The sequence below is a fragment of the Podarcis melisellensis genome (assembly GCF_964234715.1).
Source record: "Podarcis melisellensis genome assembly, chromosome: 6".
Taxonomy (NCBI): domain Eukaryota; kingdom Metazoa; phylum Chordata; class Lepidosauria; order Squamata; family Lacertidae; genus Podarcis; species Podarcis melisellensis.
Window position 1 is genome coordinate 4,492,640 of NC_138538.1, and position 22,526 is coordinate 4,515,165.

General features: G+C 47.2%; 1 protein-coding gene across 1 annotated transcript in view; it reads left to right on the forward strand.

Annotated features, from left to right (window-relative positions):
• The window catches only part of SCRT2 (scratch family transcriptional repressor 2), a 32,777-nt gene that overhangs the window by 553 nt on the left and 9,698 nt on the right, over window positions 1-22,526 (forward strand). The gene's annotated exons all lie outside the window — the stretch shown is intronic.

Here is a 22,526-nt window from a genome sequence, read left to right on the forward strand (position 1 = left end):
AACAGGCAGCAAAAAGTGGTGTCAACCTTTTTTAAAAAAAACACACACACCACAAAACACAAAACTGTCTGCAGGGTGAGCGCGCGCGCGGGGGGGTCTCTTCTACTTCTCCCACCCATCCTCCCACAGCATCATTGTACCAGAGGGATAGTTCTGAACGTTAGAACAGGATTGTGTGTGTGTTTGATTGCCCCGGGGGGGGGTACATCGCCAGTGAGCAAGGAGAAATAACCTTTGTGAGAGAGCGTTGGATGCGTCATGACACACCGGCACCCAAAGTCTCCCTGGGCAAAGTTTGGACCAGGCGGTGGTCCTCACTCACCCCCTCTACAACTTAAAGGGTACACAAAACGGGGGAGGGCAGAGATGATACTGTACTTAAATTGGGATGCTTTCCCCCCCGTTATGCAATGTGAGATCTTAAAGAGTTTTTTGTGGGGGGAGAAATGTTCTGAGTCCAAGAGATTTGTATAAATACATTTTTAAACGGGGCGCAGGGGGAGAGAGAGAGATGGATAGGGTTTGCTCGCCCCAAGGCCTCAAAATGGGGATTTTGAGCTCAAGGTAGGATAGGCAAAGCTTCTGTTCGCGGCCCGGACTCAGGATCCTTCCTTGCTTTCTTTCATCCATTTCGTCCTACAAAGAGGGAGGATGGTCTCCCCTCCCCCCTTCTCCTCCCAGCCGCTTTCATCCTCGGCTGCCTTCTTCCATCTCCCAAGTTTATGACCCAAAGCAGCAGCAGCAGCAGTACCTCCCATTCTCTCCCCCCGCCAACCAGAAGCCCATGTTGGACAGCTCAGGTGGACGACTTTAGCGGAGCCGTTGCAAAAAAAATGGGGCATGGAAAAGTTTGGTCTTTCTCTCGTTTTGTGCGTGGCTGGCTGTGTGTGTGTGTTGGAAAGGGCATTCTGCGCGTGTTTCTCGAACCTCAGGCATTGGCCCAATGTATGTGAAAGCGAAGGACGCGTTTGCAAAGAGCGGCTCCGTGTTTTTGTGTGTTGTCGTGCTAGTTTATTGCAGATGAATTCCCATAGGTGCACCCTGCGTAAAACTGCTGCGTCTGCAGAAATATGACATTCCTCCCTGAGTGGATGCGGTGGCCTTTGCAAGGAGTTTTGGTTCTGTGAGTGGTGTCGCTCCAGTCCTTTCGCCCCGACAGGACTGCAGTGTGAAGCTTCAATAGGTCAAGGGTGTGGATGTGTTTCTGAGATGCGTTGCTGGCTCAGATCAAAAGGTCACACACTCTTTTAACAGCGGTCAGTCCCTTAAAACGCTTGTAGCAAGAAAACAATGGAACTCTCCTGTTGTTTCACCCTAGTATTTGGGGTGAAGAGATATACTGTCCCTGTAGAAGGAGGCTTGATTAAACCACCATGACTAAGAGCTGCTGGTAGTCTCATCCTCCATAAATTTTAATTAAATTCCGATGGATACATATCATTCATTCATTCATTCAAAAGTGGGGTCCCCATCTTTCCTCTGTGAACAATGATACCTGGGAGCAGGTCACTCCCATTGAGATCAGTGGGTCTTACTTCCAAGTAGACCTACACGGGATTGATGAGGCTGTATATTTTGTGGTTGTTGGATTGGTGTTGTTTAAATCAAATTACTGTGCTAAGGAAATCTGACTCCTGTGATCAGAATAATCTGTGGAATGACCCACTATCACATTATTTTGAGAAGGCTGCTTCTTGCATACAATGTAGGCTTCTGAAAGGATCTGAAACTTTTTTTGCAAACGTTGGGAATGGGAAGCAAAATGATTTGAAGATTTGAGAATGTGGGATTTAGGGACGGGAGCCAGGAATTAGGGGGGGGGGAGGAGAACCACATGGTGGCGGCGGGGGCGGCGGCATTGGATTCAAGCCTTCACCCCCCCCCCCGCACCCCCAGTTAGTGGGAATCCTGCTCAATCACCCTCTGACATATGAGATTTCACACCTGCCCTCCCATTTACAAGGATATACTATGCAGTCATGGAAGAAAAAGAGAGAGAAAGGGAGATTGTAACCCAATTTTTTGTGACTCTTGGGCAGCGGACCTCCTTGTTTAAGAACAAGGAATTTGGAGGAGGTGGGAAGAGAACATTCCTGTGTCCAAATGATTTTTGCAAGCATGTGAGAGGTAGTGACCAGAGTGCTGGACTAGCACCAGGGAGACCCAGACAAGCTATGAGATTCCTAGGGTGTGCTTGTTGTTGTTTAGTCGTTTAGTTGTGTCCGACTCTTCGTGACCCCCTGGACCAGAGCACGCCGGGCACTCCTGTCTTCCACTGCCTCCCACAGTTTGGTCAAACTCATGCTGGTAGCTTCGAGAACACTGTCCCACCATCTCGTCCTCTGTCATCCCCTTCTCCTTGTGCCCTCCATCTTTCCCAACATCAGGGTCTTTTCCAGGGAGTCTTCTCTTCTCATGAGGTGGCCAAAGTCTTGGAGCCAAGCTTCAGGATCTGTCCTTCCAGTGAGCACTCAGGCTTGATTTCCTTCAGAATGGAGAGGTTGGATCTTCTTGCAGTCCATGGGACTCTCAAGAGTCTCCTCCAGCACCAGAATTCAAAAGCATCCATTCTTCGACCATCAGCCTTCTTTATGGTCCACCTCTCACTTCCAAACATCACTACAGGGAAAAGTCAAATCCCCACTCAAGACATTAGGTTCTCTAGATGACCTTGAGCCAACCTCTCTCTAACCTGCCTCACAGGGTCCTTGTGGGTTTCAAAGTGGAGGACAACTTTTCCATTTCTTTGCTACCCTACTTGTGCCAAAGCTAAAATGGGGAAATCAGATTCACTCAGATAGCTCAGTTGGTAGAGCATGAGTCTCTTAATCTCAGGGCCATGGGTTTGAGCTCACGCTGGGCAAAAAGATTCCTGCATTGCAGGAGGTTGGACTAGATGACCCTCAGGGTCTCTTCCAACTACAATTCTATGATTCCAGCTGCCTCCATTGCAACTCAAGGACTGTGTTGCTCTTCTCCTTATCCATCCTCCCCAAGAACAGCGCCTCCCCTATTTCTTGCCCTTATAGGTTTACCACCCAAGTCATACATTGATGATGGTGTGCATCAAAATATTCAGTCCATGATCAAGGATGATGGAGTTGTCATCCCATGTTGGCTGCCTCTGATGCCGTCCTGCCTCCTGCCTCCTAAGACCCCCTCTGCGAGAGGGGATGGAGCTCAGTGGTCCCTAACCAGCCACCCTCTCAGGAGGAAGGCATCAGAAAGAGCCAACATGGGATGACAACTCCCCTAATCTTTGACCATTGGCTGTGGGCTGGATGTTCTAATCTGAATGCACACCATCAAGTTGTGACCTGGGTCCTTTAGTTACAATGCAGTCAGGTGGAAGCTGTGGTCCAGAACACCCTGGAGAAGGCAGCTGATGTAGCTCATTAGCAGAGCGCTGACTTCGCATCCCACAGTCAAGCCCCAACATCTCCAGGTGTTGTTGGTTTGGTTTGTTTTTTAAGGATCTTGTGTACCTGCCTGAGAAAGGCTTCTTCCTGCCTGGGTCCCAGAAACCCTGGCAGCTCCTTTTTATCCAGCCCAGACCTCTGAGCATCTGGTGGAGCCTAGCTGCCATTTTGATTCCCCAATGGAGCACAGTTCTGGGGCATTGTGGGAAATGTAAATATTGGCTCACTGGTCCTCAGTGCTGCTGACTGGTAAGCTCACTGGGGCCCAGCCAGAGAGGGGGGGTTTGCCCAGGCCCTCCAAAAACCTGCAGCTGACCTTGACCTGGGATGTAGCCAATGCACACATTCCCCCATATTCCCTTTTAGCCGTGGCAACTTCCCAGCTCTTACCCTGTGGATAGGCAACTCTGATCTGCTGTCATGTCCACAGTCCCACAGGTGTGCTGAGTGCACAAAATGCTGCTTACATGCAAGTGGGGGGCTTCTGAAAATATTTCTCACTGTGGTGCTGCAACATTTTGTTGTGGTGTTGCATGGCTTATGTGAAATGTTTTCCAAGAGTTTGCAGCAAGAGTCATTGATCTTTGCAGTGGCATAATAATAATAATAATAATAATAATAATAATAATAATAATAATAATGTTTTTATGCTGCTCATCAGACTGGGTTGCTCCAGCCACTCTGGGCAGCTTCTAACAAATTAAAACACAATACGAAATCAAACATTAAAATCTTCCCTAAACAGGGCATGATTCTTGATGGGCACATTAGGGCAGGGGTCAGCAAACTTTTTAAGCAGGGAGCCGGTCCACTGTCCCTCAGACCTTGTGGGGGGCCGGACTATATTTTGAAAAATAATAATGAACAAATTCCTATGCCCCACAAATAACCCAGAGATGCATTTTAAATAAAAGCACACATTCTACTCATGTAAAAACACGCAGATTCCCGGACCATCTGTGGGCCAGATTTAGAAGGCGAATGGGCTGCATCCGGCCCCTGGGCCTTAGTTTGCCTACCCATGTCCTAGAAAGCTACTGCCAGTTTGTGCCGGCAATATGGAGATCAGTGGACCAAACATCTGATTCATTGCTAAGACAGCTTTCTGTGTTCCACTGGGACTCTGTCTTGCGCAGGCTCCATCGTTTCCCCTTCCTTTCCACGGGGGACCCTGCAGGACGACATCTGAGGGGGGTTGTTAACCATCGCAAGGAACTGGAGAGTCGATTCTCCCCTGGTGGAACCGAGGCAAAACAAAGGCAAATTGACTGGCAAGAGCTCTCTCTCTTGTCTCAGGCAGCAGGGGCTGGCAGATCAATGGCAAGAGGAAAGCAGCAAGACCATATGGATTGCTTTTCCCCAGGGGGGAAGATTCCAGAGTGTGGGGGGAGAGCATGAACAACCCTGCAAAGAGAGAGAGGGGGAGAGGGAGGGGAAGAAAGCAGCAGAGCGTGCTGCCATTGGCCTACCAGCCTGTCAGCTACAAGCATCCATGCATGTAGCTGCATTGTGTTAGATCTGCACTTTAGCCTCCCTGCCCCCACCTACAGTTGTCCCTTGAGGGTATGAGGACTTCCATGTGCACACGGAAAGAGAGAGAGCTGTCCTGTATGCAGGCGCCTCCCCATTCCCTTCAATGGAACAGGATGCGTCTCAATCCATTCAATGGTAGATTAATCAACTAAAAGTTTCTATTGATTAATTTATCGGGGAGGGTCCATTTTTAGGTAAAGGGACCCCTGACCATTAGGTCCAGTCGTGACCGACTCTGGGGTTGCGGCGCTCATCTCCCTTTACTGGCCGAGGGAGCCGGTGTTTGTCCGCAGACAGCTTCCAGATCATGTGGCCAGCTGTGGTCTAGGTCGGAGGTTCGAATCGCCACAACGGGGTGAGCCCCTCAAACCCCCGTTGTAATTCTGAACTGTCTTTTCTTCTCTGGAAGGGTCAGGCTGGAGCGGTGGTCTCCACCGTTCCTGCCATGCCCAGTCCCTGCCACAGGGTTGTGAAGGATGAGGCAATATACCTCCATGAGCAGGTCCATCCTCTCTGCACTGCTGTGGAGTGAAGGGCTGTAGCTCAGTGCTAGAACTTCTGCTCTACATGCAAAAGGTCACCGGTTCAATCCCCAGCATTTCATATATATACACACACACACACACTTTTAGTTGTTGTTTTTTTAACATATCATTTCCAACAATCATATAACATATAACTTCTTATCTTATACAATATTTTAGACTTCTGTCAACACCTCTGATGAGTTTTCATTCTTTATCACTTATTCTGCATTTCTTAATTTCTCTATTACTCTTAATTATCATTAACTAATAATTCTCCTCATAGACTTTCTTGCAATAGTCCTCCTTACAAAACCTCTAGGGTAATCCTACTAGCGTAATCTGTTCATTACAGTTACTTTTCAAATAGTTCATATATTTACTCCAGTCTTCTAGGAATCTCTGGTCCTGCAGGTTTCAAATCCTTCCTGTTAATTTATCCAATTCTGCGTAGCGCATCAATTTTATCCACCATTCTTCTTTTGCTGGTAATTCTTCTTCCTTCCATTTTTGTGCCAATAATATTCTTGCTGCCGCCATTGCATATAAAAACAACTTACAATCCTGTCTGTTAATATCATTTCCTACAATGCCAAGTAAAAATGCTTCTGGTTTCTTAATAAATGTATATTTCAGCATCTTTTCATCTCATTATATATAATTTCCCAGAAGAAGAATTTTCAGGTATGTCTAGGAGTATCTCCTGCCAGAAACCCTCAACAGCTGCTGCCAGTCAGAGTCCATATTACAGTGTCTCCCTCCCCCCTATTTATTTTTATTTCATGTATTAAATTGCATTCATAACCCCACTTTTCCCCCACGGAGCTCTCCTCCTCCCCATTGTACCTACACAACAACCCTGCGAGGTAGGTTAGGCTGAGAAAGAGAGAATGACTATCCCAAGGTCACCCAATGAGCTTCATGGCTGAGTGAGGATTTGAACTCGGGCCTTAGCCCAAGACTCTAACTACTAGTCTACACTGTCTCTTTCTGCCTCCCCTTCTTTCTCCCCCCCTTTCTCCCCACCCAGCAGGCTCTGAACACTTGTGCCAGAGGTCTGAACTGGCTGCGGGGAGAGACCCTTTGAAAGTAGGCTGAGGAGGAACAGAGGGACGCAGATTGCCCACCCCTTTTCTGAATTGTGGGCTGCCTGCTCCATACAGCTCAGCACATTCAGAGAAAACGCAACATCTTTGATCACAAGTCAGAGCTGCTTCTGAAAAGGTCTCCCTTCCTTCCCTCCCTCCCTGTAAAGGAAACCAGACATTTCAGGAAGGAAAGCAAGAATCAGGGGAAGGATTAAGCTGTCCTGGGCTGAGTGAGAAGATGAGCTGTCAAAAGCTTTCCGCTTCAAAGTCTTGGCAGGCCTGTTCTGCCCAGGGAGGCTGCAGAAACCTGGAAACTTGAAAGGAGGGGTGTGCAAAGTCTTTTCCTACCAGTTCCTCCGAGATCCGTAAACTCCTTCTTTAGGAGTTAAAATGCACTGCAGAAGCGGTAGAGGTGGCTAGCTTGGCCTCACCTTGGCTAGAAAAGTGCCAGCCCTCACAAATGCAGCATTTGGCCCAGGAGGGGAGTAATAATAATAATAATAATAATAATAATAATAATAATAATAATAATAATAATAATTTTTTATTTATTCCCCGCCCATCTGGCTGGGCTTCCCCAGCCACTCTGGGCAGCTTCCAACAAAATATTAAAATACAGTAATGCATCAAACATTAAAAGCTTCCCTAAACAGGGCTGCCTTCAGATGTCTTCTAAATGTCTGGTAGTTGTTGTTCTCTTTGACATCTGATGGGAGGGCATTCCACAGGGCAGGTGCCACCACTGAGAAGGCCCTCTGCCTGGTTCCCTGTAACTTGGCTTCTCGCAGTGAAGGAACTGCCAGAAGGCCCTCGGCGCTGGATCTCAGTGTCCGGGTAGAATGATGGGGGTGGAGATGCTCCTTCAGGTATACTGTCCCTAATCATGGTGGACACATCACCAGATACTGGGGATCTTGCCCAGAAAAGGTGACCACACTGTTTTAGCTATGTGTTCTGCATTGCAAGAGTTGGGCTGGATGACCCTTTGGGTCCCTGCCAGCACTACAATTCTATGTGGGAATGTTGAGGAAAGTAGGAGAGGATATATTGATTAAATATTATCCCTCCTCACTCACGCTAGTGAGCAAGCAGCAGAGCACATTCCCTTGCAGATCTCTGGAAGCAAGCTGATGATTCATTAGAACCCTTTAAGTTAAGCAATCCAGTCTGGCTTGTCCAGTCTGGATTGTTCCTGGTAAGTTTCCCCTTTTATTTCCTTCTAAAAATTATAATAATAACACAACAGCCTTGTTTAAAAGTAAGAGTAAAGTTTACTTACAGTGGACGCTCGGGTTACAAACGTGATCCATGCGGAAGGCACGTTCACAACCCGCAGCGTTCGCAACTGACAGTGCCACGTCTGCGCATGCGCGGGTTGCATTTCAGCACTTCTGTGCATGCGCAAAGCGCGATTTAGCGCTTCTGCACATGTGCAGCTGCCAAAACCCGGAAGTAACTGGTACTTCTGGGTTTCGGCAGCTCCGTAACACCAAAAAATGCAACCTGAAGCGTCCGTAATCCAAGGTATGACTGTACATTCAGTCCAAAGTAGTATTCTGAAGGCAGGCTTCATCTTTTGGTTGCAGTTACATTTGTAGAGAAAAGAAATCTGAGTTAGGCCTCAGACTTTCTGCTTTCCCATAGACATCTGGCTGGCCTCTGCACTGAACTAGATGGGCCTTTGGTCTGATCCTGCTAGACTTTTAGGACAGTGGCTGCTTTTCTACTCAGGCAAATAGCAACTTGGGGTGAGGAGTTTGGGGCGGTTCTTAAAAGGAGAATTCTAATTCATGGCGATGGATGACAGTTCAATCAGTGGCGTAGTGTGGGTTGCCTGAGTCCAGGGTGCCCCTGTCAGGGTGCCTCCCTCCCCACCAGAGCCAAGTGGGGCTGTGCCATGCCACCTGCCTGCCACATAGGGGTGGGGATCCTGGCTGGCCAACACAGCCCTTGGTGGGCAAATCCCACCACCACCTGTGGAGAGGAGCGCCAGGCATGGGCTGCCCTGCTGCCTTCGCCAGGACAGGATGGGGACCTGTGCAGGATCCTGCATGGGAGCAACTGGTTGTGCCCCCTCAAAATTTTGTCCCTGGGGCACAGCCCCCCTGCCTCTCATGCTACGCCACTGAATTCAATTGAACCTCCTTCAGAAAGTGTGCTTTTGAATGTCAGGAGCTACAGCCAAGGAACAGGGTAGGATATGTGCAGTAAAATAAACACAGGATCCCCGATTGCTTATGATCTTGATCTTTTCTTAAACCCACTATATTTTGAACAGTTGGAATGTGATTCAACCCTAACCAAGCTGCATGGCTTTTATGATTAAATTATTTAACTCCAGCTGCCAATACAGTTGGTCTCTGTTTTGGTGATGGCTTCTCCATTTCCCTGGGGACGCGGGTGGCGCTGTGGGTTAAACCACAGAGCCTAGGACTTGCCGGTCAGAAGGTTGGCGGTTCGAATCCCCACGATGGGGTGAGCTCCCATTGCTCAGTCCCTGCTCCTGCCCACCTAGCAGTTCAAAAACACGTCAAAGTGCAAGTAGATAAATAGGTACCGCTCTGGTAGGAAGGTAAACGGCGTTTCCGTGCGCTGCTCTGGTTCACCAGAAGCGGCTTAGTCAGGCTGGCCACATGACCCGGAAGCTGTACGCTGGCTCCCTCAGCCAGTAAAGCGAGATGAGCGCCGCAACCCCAGAGTCAACCATGACTGGACCTAATGGTCAGGTGTCCCTTTACCTATCTCCATTTCCCTAGTGCCATTGTAGCTCCTGGGTTGTGGTTTGTGGTTTGCAACCATTTTTAAATTGCTCTGCCGTTCATTACCCAGAAAACTTTGGATATAGGGCAACTAACAGTTCACTAATTGATCGGCGGATTAATAGCCCCTCTTAGAAACAGGATGCCAGCCCAGATGAAGGAGACCTCGTTTTTTGTTTCTCTCTTCGCAGTGCATAAGCATGCGCTGAAAAGGTGGGAGGGGAGAGGGAGAGAATCCAGGAATCCGAAAGAGAGAGAAGGTGCTTTTAGTGCATTAAGGAGCAATCAGTGTCAAGTGTTCTTGAGCAGGGACTCAGGGAATAGCAGGAGAGGCAAGAGAGTGAATGGGCTGCTGCTATATATCTCCCTCCCCCTCTCCTCCTTAATTCACAAATACCTGCCTGGGGCTTTGAGGCCTGTTTCCCTCCCCACCCCCCTTTCCATAATCAGAAAAGCTGAGCGAGGCAGAAAAACCCGGTGCTTGGCATGTTCTTTGTTGAAGGGAACAGGTGCCCTTGAGAAGCTGATGCTTCTGCGAGGACACCAATAAAGGGAAGTTTGTAGCACCCCGGCAGTGCAGAGGGAGGCAAGGTAGATATGGTTGGATTCTGCACACCAGAAACAAGGGCAGAGGGGCAGCTGATATCTGAGCCGTGATAGGGGACGGATTTCCATAAATCGTGACCGAGCCACCCACTCCAAAAGCCCCACCCACTTTCTGCAATGTTGAGAGGGGTTGAAGAGGGTGCAGAAAAATAAATAATGTTTGCCTATTGTGCGGGTGGAGGGTACAAGTCCTGGCGCTCCCTACAGTTTTGTGCCCTTGTGCAATGATGCTGCCATCAGGCAACCTGGCAAAACCAGAAGTTGCTGTTGTTTAGTCGTTTAGTCATGTCCTACTCTTTGTGACCCCCTGGACCAGAGCACGCCAGGCACTCCTGTCTTCCACTGTCTCCCGCAGTTTGGTCAGACTCATGCTGGTAGCTTCGAGAACACTGTCCCACCATCTTGTCCTCTGTCGTCCCCTTCTCCTTGTGCCCTCCATCTTTCCCAACATCAGGGTCTTTTCCAGGGAGTCTTCTCTTCTCATGAGGTGGCCAAAGTATTAGAGTCTCAGCTTCAGGATCTGTCCTTCCAGTGAGCACTAAGGGCTGATTTCCTTCAGAATGGAGAGGTTTGATCTTCTTGCAGTCCATGGGACTCTCCAGAGTCTCCTCCAGCACCATAATTCAAAAGCACCAATTCTTCGGCAATCAGCCTTCTTTATGGTCCAGCTCTCACTTCCATACATTGCTACTGGGAAAACCATCGCTTTAACTATATGGACCTTTGTTAATAATAATAATAATAATAATAATAATAATTGCAGCCCATGGGACTCTCCAGAGTCTCCTCCAGCACCAGAATTCAAAGCATCAGCCTTCTTTGTGGTCCAGTTCTCACTTCCATACATCACTACTGGGAAAACCATAGCTTTAACTATATGTACCTTTGTTGGCAAGGTGATGTCTCTGCTTTTTAAGATGCTGTCTAGGTTTGTCATTGCTTTTCTCCCAAGAAGCAGGCATCTTCTACAGTGATCATGGAGCCCAAGAAAGTAAAATCTCCCACTGCCTCCATTTCTTCCCCTTCTATTTGCCAGGAGGTGATGGGCCCAGTGGCCATGATCTTCGTTTTTTTTATATTGAGCTTCAGACCATATTTTGTGCTCTCCTCTTTCACCCTCATTAAAATCAGAAGTGCCGTCCTCCAAAAACACATGCCTCCTCTTCCCCACCCCTTCTCATTCATCATCATCATCATCATCAGTTTACTTATATGCCACTTTTCCACAATATCGTCATATTCACTATGTGATCCCTGATTGGCTGAGATCACATAAAGAGTGTGGAGGGGGGAACCCCAAGGAATCAGTAAATGTGTGAGGACACAGGACTCTTCATCCAATCGTGACCGAGCCACCCACTCCAAAAGCCCCACCCACTTTCTGCAATGTTGAGAGGGGTTGAAGAGGGTGCAGAAAAATAAATAATGTTTGCCTATTGTGCGGGTGGAGGGTACAAGTCCTGGCGCTCCCTACAGTTTTGTGCCCTTGTGCAATGATGCTGCCATCAGGCAACCTGGCAAAACCAGAAGTTGCTGTTGTTTAGTCGTTTAGTCATGTCCTACTCTTTGTGACCCCCTGGACCAGAGCACGCCAGGCACTCCTGTCTTCCACTGTCTCCCGCAGTTTGGTCAGACTCATGCTGGTAGCTTCGAGAACACTGTCCCACCATCTTGTCCTCTGTCGTCCCCTTCTCCTTGTGCCCTCCATCTTTCCCAACATCAGGGTCTTTTCCAGGGAGTCTTCTCTTCTCATGAGGTGGCCAAAGTATTAGAGTCTCAGCTTCAGGATCTGTCCTTCCAGTGAGCACTAAGGGCTGATTTCCTTCAGAATGGAGAGGTTTGATCTTCTTGCAGTCCATGGGACTCTCCAGAGTCTCCTCCAGCACCATAATTCAAAAGCACCAATTCTTCGGCAATCAGCCTTCTTTATGGTCCAGCTCTCACTTCCATACATTGCTACTGGGAAAACCATCGCTTTAACTATATGGACCTTTGTTAATAATAATAATAATAATAATAATAATTGCAGCCCATGGGACTCTCCAGAGTCTCCTCCAGCACCAGAATTCAAAGCATCAGCCTTCTTTGTGGTCCAGTTCTCACTTCCATACATCACTACTGGGAAAACCATAGCTTTAACTATATGTACCTTTGTTGGCAAGGTGATGTCTCTGCTTTTTAAGATGCTGTCTAGGTTTGTCATTGCTTTTCTCCCAAGAAGCAGGCATCTTCTACAGTGATCATGGAGCCCAAGAAAGTAAAATCTCCCACTGCCTCCATTTCTTCCCCTTCTATTTGCCAGGAGGTGATGGGCCCAGTGGCCATGATCTTCGTTTTTTTTATATTGAGCTTCAGACCATATTTTGTGCTCTCCTCTTTCACCCTCATTAAAATCAGAAGTGCCATCCTCCAAAAACACATGCCTCCTCTTCCCCACCCCTTCTCATTCATCATCATCATCATCATCAGTTTACTTATATGCCACTTTTCCACAATATCGTCATATTCACTATGTGATCCCTGATTGGCTGAGATCACATAAAGAGTGTGGAGGGGGGAACCCCAAGGAATCAGTAAATGTGTGAGGACACAGGACTCTTCATCCAATGTTCGTGTGTTCAAGTCCCACGTTGGACCTATATGAATAGAGCTGAATTCGCACAGGGTGCCTTTTTCACTAATGGGGATCATATCCAATGAGTGCACTCCTGTTCCAATCCCCCCCCCCCCAATTATTATTCTCTGACTCCCTCTTAGTGCTCTCCATATGTTTTTGAAATACAAGCACCATGCTGGCTGGGCCACCAAGCTGGCAAAGACTACTCTGTGCTGAAGTGTCACAAAGAACAGGGAGACTTGAAAGACTCGTTATCACCTCATATGGAGCAAAGTGGAGCCCGTCAATTACTCTGAAAAAGGATGGTTGCTCCTGTTCTGAGGGGATTGGAAGAGTCTTCCCCCTCCCCTGTCAACCCCCCCCCCCAAATCATAATTTTGATATGCTGGAGAGGATAAACGGAACCCGCTGCTTGACAATTTGAGGAGAGAAGGTTCGTCAGGAAGGAACACGGGACGCATCCTAAAAGATTCCCGACACAGACATTGTTTCCCTTCCATCCCTGTTGCTGGAAGCAGCTCCTTGCCTTAAATAGTTTGCGCCTCTTGGCAATAACCTTGCTGTGCATTCCAGCGAAAGTGTGAAAAATTGCTGAGGAGTGCATTTTTCCGCCAAGAGTGTGTGACTGCACTTGGTAAACAAGGGGGAGGGGGAGAAGGCGAACCAGGAGGGGGGGGGAATCGTAGAGATTGCCAGGGTTGGGGGGGACGTCTCTTAAACCTTCTGAATTGCACATCTGCCAAAATAATAAAAATCAAAGGTGGGTTCTATTTTTAAAGACCCATCTCAGGCAGAGGGAAGCATCTCCCAGTGATCTTCAACAGCGAGAGAAAGCAAGGATAGCTCTACGCGTTCAGGGATTTCTCTTTCCCTTTCTATATAAAAATCTGTATTCAAGAGCAGAGATTGGGGGAGGCAAGAGAGGCGTCTCTCATCCTGCAGTGATCTCTGGTGCTGAGTGTTCAAAATGCAGCGCTGAGGGAATGTGTTTTCCTACCCTTAGAAAACTCACCATCTGTTAGGGAGCTTGCTAGTGCCCTCCTTCCTTTGCAAAGGAATGAGTAATGGGATAATAATAATAATAATAATAATAATAATAATAATAATAACAATTTTTTATTTATACCACACCCTTCCCGGTTCAGAAAAGCAGGCTCAGGGTGGCTAACAACAAATTTCAAACACTTAATTGATGCAACAACAAAAACCAGCATAAAATACAGTATAAAACGTGAATAACAATAAATTTAAAAGCGGTTGAGAGTGGCAAAGCCCCAATTTACAGATACACACCCACACACCCTGATGTTGACAGAACCCACCTGCATTCTCCCTGGTGGAAATTTCACTCCTGTATTGCCTTCATGAAGGCGCATTTCAACCTTCAGCTACCCCTCCCCTAAAAGAAATTTGTAAATATGGGACAATAATATTCATCACCGACAGTTAAGAGATTTTGGAAGGATAACAGAGGGCAAAATTACTCCTTATGTAGAGTTCTGTGGAGTGCCCCCCCCAACGTCCAGGTTTTTGGACAGTTTTTAAAAAGCTTCATTTTGGAATGAAAAAAGCGGGCAGATGAGACTGCCACTTTCCCTTCCAGAATTGCCCACCTTCCAGCTCCAACTGCTTGGCTCCCTGCAGAGGAAAAGCTAAGGCATGGGTAGGCAAACTAAGGGCCGGGGGCCGGATCCGGCCCAATCGCCTTCTAAAGCCGGCCTGTGGACAGTTTGGGAATCAGCATGTTTTTACATGAATAGAATGTGTCCTTTCATTTAAAATGCATCTCTGGGTTATTTGTGGGGCATAGGAATTCGTTCATTTTTTTCTTCAAAATATAGTCCGGCACCCCACAAGGTCTGTGTTGCTATCAAAGGGTTAAAAGAGTAGCAGAAACGCTCTAATCACTGAGCAGCTGGAGGTCATTAGGCTTCCAGGAACATGAGTCTGTATAAATAGTCCCCCTGTTTGTTTGTTCTTCCCCCTTCTCCCTTTTGGGTGTGTGTTTTGCTGAGATGTGTGGTTCGTCGCCAGGGTTGTTTTTTGGTGTTTTGTAAATAAACCTTATTTTTGATTTACAAACCGCATGCTCCAGGACTCTTTTTTGGGAAGATGCTGCCTCTCCTGCCCTTCTTAGCTGCTGCGCGAAATCCTCTGCCATGGTGAGACTTTTAAAGAAGGAAGTGCACTGGGCATTTACATTAAACTAATTAAAGTTTAATGGGACAGGTTATGGATGTTTGTACGTCAAGAAGGAGATAAGGAGAGCAGTTCAGAGTGATTTATGCAAGGACTGGAGTGAAGACAGAAGCGGTTGCTGACAACGAAAGCCTCCAAAGCAGCTTGAGTCCTGCAACGTGCCTAGAAAAGTTTTAAAGAGGCACTGCGCAGTTTGTACTCGCTGGAAGACGTCTGATTCCTCAAGGAGCCACCTCAGCAGCTGGGAGACGGTCTACAGGTGTGTGAGTATCGTTCCTAAGCCCCAGGGAGGATGGCAGAGTCCCAGGAAAGTTTTACTGTCCCGTTTACGCGACTCAATGGGAAAAATTGGCAAGATTGGAAGGCTAGAGTAAGGGTTTGGTTGCAAGCAAAAGAGTTGTGGAGCTGTACTGAAGCACCGCCTTTACAGGCAGCTGCAGACGCGTCTGCAGAAGCCAAAGCAGCAGCAGCAGCTTCACAGAAACGCGACAGGAAAGCCCAAGGTCTACTAGTTTTGGCAGTGGGACCAGAGCAAATGCCTTATGTTTCTGAGTTAAAGAACACGCATGAGGTCTGGACGGTTCTGCAGCGGTTAAATTCCAGAAACACTGCGGGGGCCAAGATCCATGCTACAAGATGTTTGTTTGATTTACGTCTCCAACCGGGAGCGTGTGTGAAAGAACATATTGCCAAAATGGTGTCTGCCTTTAATCAACTAAGACAGCTGGGCATTCCTTTCTCTATGGAGCAGCAGTCATACATATTGTTGTCTTCTCTTGATAAAAGCTATGAGACTCTAGCTCTAACTTTGGAAGCTATGCCTTCAACTGAATTAACCCTTGAATACATTTCTTCTCGGCTTGCGGATGAACAGGATAAAAGGCAAAGAGAAAGAGGTTTGTCTTTAAAGGGGAGTTATGCTGTGCCTAAGAGTGTTGATGCTGAGTTTGAGCACACAGTAAATGCTTTTGCAGCTAGACACTGTTTTCGCTGTGGTTCCCCTTCCCACCTAATCAGGAATTGCACACGTGAACCTGGTCAAGACAGCAACAAGGCCGTTACCCCTAGTTACCAGACAAGGAGTTCCAGGGGACGTCGAAGAAGAGGAGGAGGTCGTGGCTACTCCCACAGCACACAGCACATGGCTTCAGCAATGGCGTTGATGCAAGGGCGTGGCCAAGGCAGCAATCTACGCTGGTTGATCGACAGTGGTGCATCTCACCACCTGGTGGCGCCATCTAGTGTACGTTTGCAGAATTGCAGACATTTGCAAACCCCTAAAGTTGTGACAATGGCAGATTCAACTAAACGTTCCTTAGAGACTGTAGGCACAGTGTTCTTAAATTGTTTGCAAACAGAAATTGATGCCTACGTGCTAAAGGGACTGAAGGGGTGTATTTTGTCTGTGTCAGAACTTGATAGAAATGGGTTTAAAACTGTGTTTGAAAATGGGGTTTGCACTATTTCAAAGAATAACGTATCTCTTTTGCAGGTGGAATGCAGAAATGGGTTATATTATTTTGAGACAAGTCCAGATGAAGTTGAACAGGTTCATGCTGGTTGTGTGAACACGCCTACCCATAATTCTTGTGTTCATTTATGGCACCGCCGTTTAGGGCATATTAATTTTCAGTATGTTAAAAGGCAACCTGAATTATCAGAAGGGTGCAAATTGAACAAATGTACTAAGTATTTGGATTGTACTGCATGCAAAAGTGCGAAGGTTCATAGATGCAGCTATCCCAGTTCAGATAGGAAATCTGACAAAGTATTCCAACTTGTGCATATGGACCTATGTGGCCCAATGCCTGTTGCTAGCATGGGAGGTTCGAAGTATGCACTGTGTCTCTCGGATGACAAAACAAAGGTTACATGGTTTTTTCCTCTCAAAACAAAAGCAGATACTGCAGAAACAGTTAAAAATTGGGTTCATGCGGTAGAACTTGAATTCGGTACTAGAGTACTTGCTTTTCAGACAGACAGAGGGTCAGAATTTACCGGGTCTGTGTTGCAGAATTTCTTTAAGAAAAAGGGAATTAAGCATCGTCTGTCTACACCTTATTCCCCCCAAGAAGGAGGCGTGGCCGAACGTAAAAATAGGGTTTTGCAAGAGTTGGCAAACTCTATGTTGTTTGATGCTAAACTTCCTCAGAGTTACTGGGCGGAAGCCTGGCAGGCGGCTACTCATATTCTGAACCGAGTATATAATTCGGTAATTGATACTACGCCTTATTTTGCTTTATATGGGAAGAAGCCCAAAGTTAATTACTTTCGGGTGTTTGGATCTCAAGCCTATGTACTTATCCCAAAAGCGTTAAGGAAAAAGGGAAGTCCAAGGGCTAGGAAACTCATCTTTTGCGGGTACGAACCACATGCCAAATCTTGGAGGTTTGTGGACCCAGATGGGGATACTACAAGAGTGGTCCTCAGTAGGAGCGCTGATTTTTGTGAGCAGTCCGGATGGACTCACTTACACGCTAACCCTGACATTTTGAGAGATGATTTAGGCATTCATGCTGAGAAAGAAAGTCCAGAGAGTGATGAGCCAGAAGGGGATGGTGCACATGGTTCAGATGCAGATTCTGATCAGGCACGAGGTTCTTCTCCTAAGGTAGAAAAGCCAGAATCTAGGAGTGCTCCAACTTCGCCAGTCAGTAGGCCTAGCAGACAGCAAAAGCAAAGCAGGTCACCTGCAACACCAAGCCCAAGGGAGGTATCTAAACGGAGGTCTTTATCCCTAGGGGCGCATCCAGACATAAAGTCTGAGACAGATTCTGACAGCCAACGGTCAGAGGGGGCACAAGAGGAGCAATTGCGCAGGTCAAGTCGTGCAACGAAGGGCAAGCCGCCAGAGCGGTTTAAGGTGACAAGTGTATACGTAAATATGGCACAGTGTGAGCCAGAAAGCTATATGGAAGTACAACAGCTTCCAAGCTCAGAAGCCGTAAAGTGGCAGGAAGCAATGGAAAAAGAGATGGCTTCAATGAAGTCTCTCGGTGTGTTTACAAGTACAGAGCTTCCGAAAGGGCAACAAGCTGTAGGTTGTCGATGGGTATATCGTTTAAAGCCCACAACTACTGAAGAGTTGCAATATAAAGCCCGGCTAGTTGCAAAAGGGTTTTCGCAGCGCAAAGGTGTTCACTATTCTCAAATTTATGCCCCTACTTCAAGATCGGAGTCATTAAGAATGCTTCTAGCCTCTTCAGCTAAGAAGGGAAATAAGCTGTTTCATTTTGATGTCAATGTGGCTTATTTAAATGCAGACTTACAGGAGGAAGTCTATATGACACCACCACCAGGTTTTGAAGGAGACAAGCCAAACCAGGTCTGGCGCCTACACAAATCCATTTATGGGTTGAAACAGTCCGCCCGTAATTGGAATTCCTGCTTAAACGATGCTCTAGAGAGCATGGGGTTCAGAAAGAGCGCAGCAGATGCGTGTCTTTATCTAAAAGGCTCGGGATGTGAACAAGAAGCAGTTTTGATATTTGTTGACGATTTATTATACAGTGGAAAGGATGATAAACTTGCACAACAATTTGCCACAAAGCTTGGAGAAAGGTTTCAGATAAAATCACTAGGCAATGTATCTGTTTATCTAGGAGTTAAAATTCAGCAAGATGAAAATGGTAACTATTGGCTTAGCCAAGAAGCTAAAATCCAGCAGTTGCTGGAAAGGTTTAAAATGAACAACTGTGCTGGTGTTAAAACCCCAATGGAGTTAAGTTACACAAAGGATGCTCAAACTGAGCAAAAGGCAGAGTTCTGTAATCCCGGGGTTTACCAGTCAGCGATAGGCAGTCTACTCCACATTGCACAGTGGACTCGGCCCGATATAACATATGCTGTCAACATGCTGTGTAGACAAGCTGAAAAACCATCAATGCATGCTTGGCAAGGAGTAAAAAGAGTTTTAAGGTATCTCCAAACTACCAAAAGCTTTCGCTTAAAACTATCAGCAGAGGGCAGCACACAACTTGAATGTTGGGCCGACAGCAGTTGGGCAGATGCTGGACCAGATAGAAAATCAGTGTCAGGAATGGCGATAAAATTTGGAAATGCACTAATTGGTTGGAGATCAAGAAAACAATCACTTATAGCTTTAAGTTCAACTGAATCTGAGTTCAATGCGTTATCAGATATATGTAGAGAACTGGAATTTTATAAGCAACTGGTACAAGAATTGTTTGGAGAATGTTCCCTACCTATCAGAGTGTGGGAAGACAATCAACCTTGTATTAAACTAGCTAAATCAGGTCAATTCAAGGCGCACACAAAACACTTGGATATCCGTTATCAAAATGTATGCCAAAGTGTAAAACAAGGTTTAATTGAACTAAAGTATTGTCCAAGCCAAGAAAATCTCGCAGACGGTTTTACAAAAGCTTTGAGTCCGCAATCTCATAAATGTTTCTGTTCAGGTTTAAATTTGTATTAAGGTTGGTACAGCTCAGTGTTACGAGCGAGAGGGGGTGTTGCTATCAAAGGGTTAAAAGAGTAGCAGAAACGCTCTAATCACTGAGCAGCTGGAGGTCATTAGGCTTCCAGGAACATGAGTCTGTATAAATAGTCCCCCTGTTTGTTTGTTCTTCCCCCTTCTCCCTTTTGGGTGTGTGTTTTGCTGAGATGTGTGGTTCGTCGCCAGGGTTGTTTTTTGGTGTTTTGTAAATAAACCTTATTTTTGATTTACAAACCGCATGCTCCAGGACTCTTTTTTGGGAAGATGCTGCCTCTCCTGCCCTTCTTAGCTGCTGCGCGAAATCCTCTGCCGTGGTGAGACTTTTAAAGAAGGAAGTGCACTGGGCATTTACATTAAACTAATTAAAGTTTAATGGGACAGTCTGAGAGACAGTGGACTGGCCCCCTGCTGAAAAAGTCTGCTGACCCCTGAGCTAAGCGGATCTGTATCCTTTTCCCTGTGGAGTAGAAAAAGATGTGTGTGTGTGTGTGTGTGTGTGTGTGTGTGAGAGAGAGAGAGAGAGAGAGAGAGAGAGAGAGAGAGAGAGAGTTTGGGTGACAAATGGCCAGCACCAAAACAGTTAACAACCCTTTCCTGCTCAGCATGTACAATGGTACCTCATGTTACATACGCTTCAGGTTACAGACTCCGCTAACCCAAAAATAGTGCTTCAGGTTAAGAACTTTGCTTCAGGATGAGAACAGAAATTGTGCTCCGGCGGCACGGCAGCAGCAGGAGGCCCCATTAGCTAAAGTTGTGCTTCAGGTTAAGAACAGTTTCAGATTAAGAACAGACCTCCGGAACGAATTAAGTACTTAACCTGAGGTACCACTGTACTAAAAATGTTTGTGGGGTGTTTTGAACCCAACTCCTCCCTTGCCCTCCTATCCATCTGGAGAACCTCAGAACCCAGGGGCCAAACTTGGCCCTCTGCTTTTCTCTGTCTGCCCCCAACAAGGTTCTCCCCAAGCCACACCTTCTTGGCAGACTCCCCCCCCCCCCCGCGCAGCGTTCCTGCTCCATCCCCTCCCAATGTCCTGATTTCCCAAGGACAGTCCCAGAATCACGAAAGCCGTCCCATCTTCCAATTTGATCTCGGAGTGTCACTATTTCCTTCACCAGCACCACTGCCAAGCTTGCCGCCAGTGGCGTAGCGTGGGTTGTCAGCACCCAGGGCAAGGCAAGTAATTTGCACCCCCTAACCCGTGGATTTGCTCCCCCTAACCCGTGGATTTGCGCCCCCTAACCCTAACCCCCAGATGTTGCGCCCGGTGCGGCCAGCCCCCCCTGCACCCCCCATGCTATGCCACTGCTTGCCGCAGCTGCAAGGGATAATAATCCCATTGCTCTTCCATAGCCTCTCCATGGCACCACTGCTGGCCTCCTCCCTTGGGGAGCTCACAGCTGGAAAACAGGCAAGGAGGAGACTGCTGGCACCAAGACCCAGCCCCATGGGACGTGCCAGCTCTGAGGGCCGGGCAGGGGGCAGGACCACCCTGGGCAGGAAGAAAAAGGGAGCAGAGGGGAGTGCAAGGAGTCTTGGGGTTTTGTTATGCTTTGTGTATCCGTTGGTAATCTTGCCCCTTTCTAAAATTTATTTATTGGGGTGGGTGTGTTTTTTTCTTTCTGTAAATCCACCAAACAATCAAATCTAATCAAATCAGGATCAAGGCGTTTTCTTAGGGTGCTAGAGGGCATGTGTGGCATGTCCTGTTGGCATAATGGTGGTGGAGATGGTCTGCAAGGAGGGGGGACAATTTTGGGGGGGAATGTTCAGGGTGGCAGGAGAGGATACCGTATTTTTCGCTCTATAAGACGCACCAGACCACAAGACGCACCTAGTTTTTGGAGGAGGAAAACAAGAAAAAAAATATTCTGAATCTCAGAAGCCAGAACAGCAAGAGGGATCGCTGTGCAGTGAAAGCAGCAATCCCTCTTGTTGTTCTGGCTTCTTTGATAGCTGCGCAGCCTGCATTCACTCCATAAGACGCACACACATTTCCCCTTACTTTTTAGGAGGGGAAAAGTGAGTCTTATAGAACAAAAAATACAGTACAGTGGGGCCTCGCAAGACGAAATTAATCCGTTCCGTGAGGCTCTTCGTATAGCGGTATTTTCGTCTTGCGAAGCAAGCCCATTGACAGCTTAGCGGATTAGCGCTACAGCTGTCAAGCGGCTTCCAGCGATCAGCTGTTAAGCGGCTTATCAGCGGAACAGCTGTTAAGCGGCTTAGCGGCTTAAGAAAAGGGCGAAAAAAGCCAAAAACACCCGCGTGGGGATGCAAGATTTTTTTCGTCTTGCGAAGCAACCCCATAGGGGAATTCGTTTTACGAAGCGCCTCCAAAACGGAAAACCCTTTCGTCTAGCGGGTTTTTCGTCTTGCGAGGCGTTCGTCTTGCGGGGCACCACTGTATATTGTTTATTAATATCCTTCCTAACTTGTGTTGGGGATGCGGGTGGAGCTGTGGGTTAAACCACAGAGCCTAGGACTTGCTAATCAGAAGGTCGGCGGTTCGAATCCCCGCAACGGGGTGAGCTCCCATTGCTTGGTCCCTGCTCCTGCCCACCTAGCAGTTCAAAAGCACCTCAAAGTGCAAGTAGATAAATAGGTACCTCTCCGGCGGGAAGGTAAACAGCGTTTCCGTGTGCTGCTCTGGTTCGCCAGAAGCGGCTCAGTCATGCTGGCCACATGACCCGGAAGCTCCCTCAGCCAATAAAGCGAGATGAACGCCGCAACTCCAGAGTCGGCCACGACTGGACCTAATGGTCAGGGGTCCCTTTACCTTTACCTTGTGTTAGCAAGTTCCTTTACTGAGCAAAGTTTACATTCCTCTTTTAAACGCACAGCAGATAGCTGGTTGCAGGCTTGTGTGAGCCTCTGACTATTATACAATTTAGTCTGTCTCGGATTGAATTGTACATTCCTGGTAAATTCCCCTGAATCCCTCTTAAAAGAGTAAAGACATGACAATCTTACTCAAAGTCAATAAAAGAAGTTTACTCACATCAGTTCACGGTTGGATCCCTGAAGGCAGACTTAGTTACAAATATGTACATGTGGCTCTACCCCATATGGGGGAATAATCCCAGTTCTTCTGCCAGCTGAAAAGCTAGCAGGACCATTCCTAGCTAAGAAGCTGCTCAAACGACAAAGGAAGTGAAAAAGAGAGTGTGTGCTGCGTGCTTTGTCCTTTTGTTACCTGGACAGGTAAGGTCACACCTACCTACTAGTCACATGCAAATGGAAGGATGCTCCAGCCAGGAGGAAACAGGAAGTTTTTGACTGGCTGGACCAAACATTCCCCTGCATGTCCACTCTAGG